Source organism: Pinus tabuliformis, chromosome 2_2 (assembly GCF_031772625.1).
Source record: "Pinus tabuliformis cultivar Carrire ecotype Pingquan chromosome 2_2, CPIR1, whole genome shotgun sequence".
Classification (NCBI taxonomy): domain Eukaryota; kingdom Viridiplantae; phylum Streptophyta; class Pinopsida; order Pinales; family Pinaceae; genus Pinus; species Pinus tabuliformis.
In genome coordinates this window covers 464,504,381-464,510,243 of record NC_142300.1, presented here as the reverse complement: position 1 = coordinate 464,510,243, position 5,863 = coordinate 464,504,381, and the positions used below count along the sequence as shown (strand labels likewise).

Sequence of the window (5,863 nt, the reverse complement as noted above, 5' to 3'; positions counted from 1 at the left end):
AAGTGGATATGCCATGGGAGTAATTTTGATGCAACAACTTGTGGATAGGTTCAATGAAATGTGTATTTTTATGCCTTGTAAGAACCAAGTGACAGTTGAATATACCACACACTTATTCTTTTAACATGTTTGGGTTCACTTTAGGTTTCCTACTTGCATTATTTCAAATTGATATTCCCACTATTTGGGAGAATTTTGGTTCAGCTTGTGGAGATCGATGGACACCAACCTAAACAGAAGTACTATTTTTCATCTGCACACTAGGATGCAAACATAGGTAGCCAATAGGACCATGGTACATTTACTCTAAGGATATCACAGTAAACAAACTATTCTTTGGAATAATATTTACACTATGTGAAATATTCCTACAAATGTTCCTTCCATTCTTCTACACAGAGCTCTCCATTTGAGACTTGTTTTGGGTACCTACCAAAGTCTATTAGATTTGATTTTTTGGAACTATTTTGATTCCAATAAGCATAATGATGAAGAAAAAACATTAAAATTCATTTAGAATATCCAAATGGTGCATCAGATAATACAATAATAGTTAGAGAAGGGCCAAGCCCAGTACAAGGCTAGGAAAAATAAACATCCCCCTAATAGGTCTTGTAACATCTCCCAATATATCATTCTCAAGAGAGGAGTTATACTACTTGGTTATGGAATCCTTCCATACCTTCTTAGCAGCTACCCCTAAAAAAGGGAGGGCTAAGTCTAAAGAATAGAAGGCATTAGTGCAACATAAGTAGGAAATTTCTTAGGTTGATGACTTGCCTGAGATGTGGAATTAGATACTCCCACTTGTTCTTGTACACCCTACAATGTTTGAGTAAGCCATCTTTACTTCCTAGCTACACTGGAAATTAATGATGTCTGTGTTCCTTGACTAGAATATTTTTGATCTCACTTTGATTTCTTTTTCCATTTTAGAACAAAATCTAGAACAACAATATTTTCATGTTCATTAATCACTATAGGATGTTTATATGATTTTAAGGACCATTCATCCTCATCAAACTTCATATCCTTTCTCACAAAAAATTTTATTTGCACTTGAATTTACATTAAGTAAGCCTCAGATGTCTTACTCGATCCAACAAATATCCCCTTTACATTCAAGGGTTCACATTCAGTCCTTTTTTCATCATGAATATGAATATAAATTCAAAAAACAAAAACATATGGAAATGTAATTCTTGTGGCTTCTCACTAGCAAAATATTTCTTTTTTGTTTTGTCTTTCAAGATTCTGTGAGGACATTGGTTCAAGATATAGACAATTGTGTTTCAAGCTTTTTCTTAAAGACACATGGGTAAATCCATGTCATGGATCTTCGTTTTTCCTATATCAGTGATGGATTTGTTACTCTACAACCACATTCTTATCACCCTCTTGATCATTGTTTCCCTGCAAAAGGTATCAAAGTCATTCAAGGTGTTCTCTCCCATAAAACTAAAGCATTTCTATCTTTTCCCCTTTAATTTTCAACCAATGCTTTGAACTCTTCAAGCTTACCGAATACTTCATCTCTAGTATTCATAAAATAAATCTAGGTTTTGTGAGAGGACTCATCAATAAAGGAAACATAATATAGCTTATCTATGAATGAAGAGGAAGGCATAGGCCCACAAACATTTGATTGCAGTAACTTGAGAAATTTTCTTGATTCTTTCACACTAAATGGGGAAGAAATATTTGAATTGTCATTGACTACACACCCTATACGCTCTTCAATCTTCTCTACTTGAAGTTTGGCAATCCATAGACCATATCCTTCATGAATGGAAGAGCTCCATGGTTCAAGTAACTAAACTTATTGTACTACTACTTTCATAGCTTGCCACAATCATGAACTAGTGTATCATGCTTTGTTGTATTGACATGAAGCTTGTAAAGGCATTCTTCCAACACAACTTTAGCTAAGAACGAAGGAAATGCATGGTTGTAATATCTGATAATGCACTTTTGATCATTGAACTAAACTATATGCTTCCTATTTGTTATAGATGAGATAGAAGGAAGGCTCTTCATGAATTTTGGTACATAAAAAACATATTGCCAATCAAGAATATCCCCTGATGGAATCTTAAAAGAGATGGTTCCAATTTTAATCATAGGATATGTAGTATTATCTCCCAACACCAATTATATACCCACATATTATTCTAGAAGCTTGCTGAAATATCTTTTATTGGTCACTTGTTGAAATGATCCATTGTCCACATACAAACAACACTATAAGGGGTATTGGTAGAGAGGCATGAAACCATAGAAAAGGTGGTTTCATGCTTGGATATTAAGTCATTCACTCTAGCTATAGAGTTTTCACTCCTTGCAACTTGCTTCTACTACTCTAGGTTCTAACCCTTATCCTTTCCCTTCTTTGGACAAGAATGGCATAATGACCCTTATTGTGGCACCTAAAACATGTTACATGACTCACACTATTCGTACTATTTTTTGAATAACATGTTTCTTCCTTCTCAACCAACATGGTTCCTCTATTCTTACCACCTTTCATCACCTTCACAATGAGAGCAAGGTCATGAGCCTCATCTATTCTTGTTGACATTGTTCCTCACCTTGTTTTTCTTGGATGAATACTTCCCAAATATTCTCAAAATTTGGTACATGTTCTTTAGTAGAAACACCATGCACAAAATCTTCCAAACATGGAGAGAAACCATTCACTGCAATGGGCACTAACTCCTCATCTTCAATCTTCACACCTATAAAAGAGCATTGATCTCTATGCTTGGTGATCTTCATGAGGAAAATCCCCACTATGTTGTTATATTTTTATCTTTTTTTGGCTTCATCAGTCTTCTCCATAGTACCAAGGTGCACTTAGCAAGTGGGTACATCTCTAGGTTTGTACAACAATGTTGAGGGTGCATTTATTGCAAGTCCATACAATGGTGGTATGGTAGAAGTTTTCTTTGGTTCTTGTGCATAATAGAGTGTGAAGGAGGTGCAATTTTGTAAAATAGTAGGGAGTGCATGCATGTTGAAAATTATTTCAACATGCATGCACCAATCTTAGTATATTTCTAGTTTTTCCACCTTCAGTTAAATTGAGTTTATTGGTGTCCCAAATTTAGCACTTTCTAGTTTGCTTAAATTCAACTTTTGGGTCAATCTAGTTTTTGAATGCTCAGATGATATATTCTTAAACATGATGTAGATCCCTAGGTTTCCTAAGGCACTTGCATGGGTGAGATTCTGATTAAAATAGAAGGTGCACTTAAGAAAGGGGATCAATACTATCATACATTAGTGTGTCTTCCAATTGAGATGCACCAACTTGGCACACTTATCAATGGAGCTAGGGAACACTAGGTGATTGCATCAATTACTGATCCTCTTTATATTGTATAAGCTTCACCTTCTAAAATAAGGTGAGCACTAGTGAGTACAAATATACTCATGATCATTGGGGGCCAGTTCCTATCATATCTTGTGAATCTAGCATTTACTGAGGTAAGAATCCTTTTATTGTTTGTCAAATTGTTTATTAATTTTTCATTGGCTGGAAAATGTAGCATGAAAAAGTGCCTTGAGAATTAGTGGGTATCCTTGTAATTTAACCAATAAATTATGTATCAAATATTCAACTCATAGTCTATGTTTCTCCTCTAGATGCTAAAATATTTCTAAACCATATACTTTTCCTAGCCTAAATTTTATGCAAAGTTGTTGCATTTTCTCAGTTTTCATTTAAGGGAATCCTTGATGCTTGAATGTTTTTTGGAGTAAAGTTAGTGTTCATTGGAGGATAATTTAATCACTTGAATATATATATTTTTTATTTGTAGGTGTGTTGACGGTGCTAGACCCACCAACATTCAAGGGATCTCCCAGGTATGAAGTCCCAACTAGACCTTACACAGTTTGGTCTAAATTTCGGTTAACTAGAATTCTTGAACCAAGGAAAATTTTGTAAATGATGTTGTTATCCAGTGAAAATCTTTCAACCCTACTTTGCAAGGTATTAGAATCCCATAGGGAGGATACTCCCTCCAAACAACACTCTTGGTTTGATGCATAATCTGTATCTTCCCTTCTGTATAGATTTTATTAGTTCTGAGAATATAGTTTCTTCATTTTATGTATCTTGAAGGAATTTTTATACCAATTTTTTGTATGTCCCTGACCTCCATATTTCTATGATATTATCTTCATATTTGTTTTTTTATTTAGAGTTGGCTCCAAAGGCTTATAGTAATGTTAACCATGAGCCATTCACATTGTTTTGTGCTAGTTGTTATTTTTATTCTTTGTGGCTTATGTTTTTATAGTAATTCACTTGTAGAAATTTCAACGCTTTATGGGTATTAATATTGTAATGTATTATAGTCCTACTATTGTGGAGTTGGCAGGCTTTTCTTAAAATCAAATAAATTTGTTACATTCTTTATTTTTTGTGGCAATGAATGCACTTGGCACGATTCTTGGCATACACCTAATAGATTGGTGTGGAAGAAGATTGCTACTCCTAATGAGTTTAACTGATTTTTTTTGTCACTAGCCATTCTATCTGGATAATTTTACTTAACTTATGTTGATGTGCCCCCTGTTGACATACAACAGGCACTAAAATTAGGTTATGCTTGTCCAACACTCCTCAACCTTAGTCGACCTCTTTGGAACTACAATGGTTTTGTAACTGCTGAGTGTGGATTTTACATAGCCTCTAGAAACAAGGTAAGGACACACCCCACGTTCCTTTATCAATGTGATATGAATTACTAATGGAAATGGATTCTATTCACACTGCCTTGTGTAGTTTACAAAAAAGATGAAAATATGGAATAAAATGTAATTTGTTAACAAAAAACAAAACTATGCACCTGAAAAGGTTTTGTGATTAGAACTTTGTCTGAGATAAAATTACCGAAAGATTGATGTCATTGACTTGGATTGCCTAGATTAACATGTATACTTTTATTAATCGATTACAATATTTTATCATTGATTATGCAGATGCTTCCCAGAAATTTCATTCTTGTAAACACAAATCTAAGAAGTACTATTCCCAACATTTTCTCTCTTGGTACAATGATGCGTGTCCAAGTAGTTATGGTTGGCTTATTGTTCATGGCTTGGTTTTATATATAGATTTCTTCTCTCCTAACATGGGACCAGTTCCATGGAAAATCAATCCCAAAATTTATCCTTCAAAATATAGATGTGTGGAGGCATTGTTGCAACATTTTGTTGGATATCTAATCCGATTATTTAAGAGAGATTCCTACCTTTGATTGATGTGTTGGGAACATCCAAAACATTTATAGTTTTTTCCCTATTGTTGGCACTGCATTCCTTTTTGTTCTTGCTTTTGTTCTTGAGATGAAAGGTCTGATCTTTGAGGAGGTCAATAAATTATGACAAGGGATATCATATAGTGGCAGTATAAGCGAGGAATATTCTTTTAACAAACCCCTTATTGATGATCATTATACAATCTGAAGTAACAAATAAGATTCTGAAATATCTCGTGAGAGAGGGTAGTCAAATCAGTTGTTGCAAATTTGTGGATGACATTTTTAAAGAATTATAGGAGAATGTACAACTTCAATGGCATATCACCAATCATATTGGCAATTTTTGCATGGTGGCATATCAAAAAGTTTTGCATGGTGGCGGTATCATAATTTGCACTATTTCTTGATAAGATACTGTTAAAATCCTTGAAAATTCCATTGGATGTGTTGGATAATGAATTCTTCTACTTGCATCATTCATCAAGTTCCATTTTCAAAATTTTTTTCATTGCTACCACTCCCCTAATATAGGAATTTTAATTTAGCACTACATTTGCATATATAAAGGATATATATTTTATGCTTTCCCTGAA

The 5,863-nt window shown here is 34.0% G+C and overlaps 1 pseudogene; it reads left to right on the top strand.

Annotated features, from left to right (window-relative positions):
- The first annotated feature begins 3,432 nt into the window (after positions 1 to 3,432).
- On the top strand, positions 3,433 to 5,475 carry LOC149193315 (putative inositol transporter 2; annotated as a pseudogene).
- Positions 5,476 to 5,863: the final 388 nt, after the last annotated feature.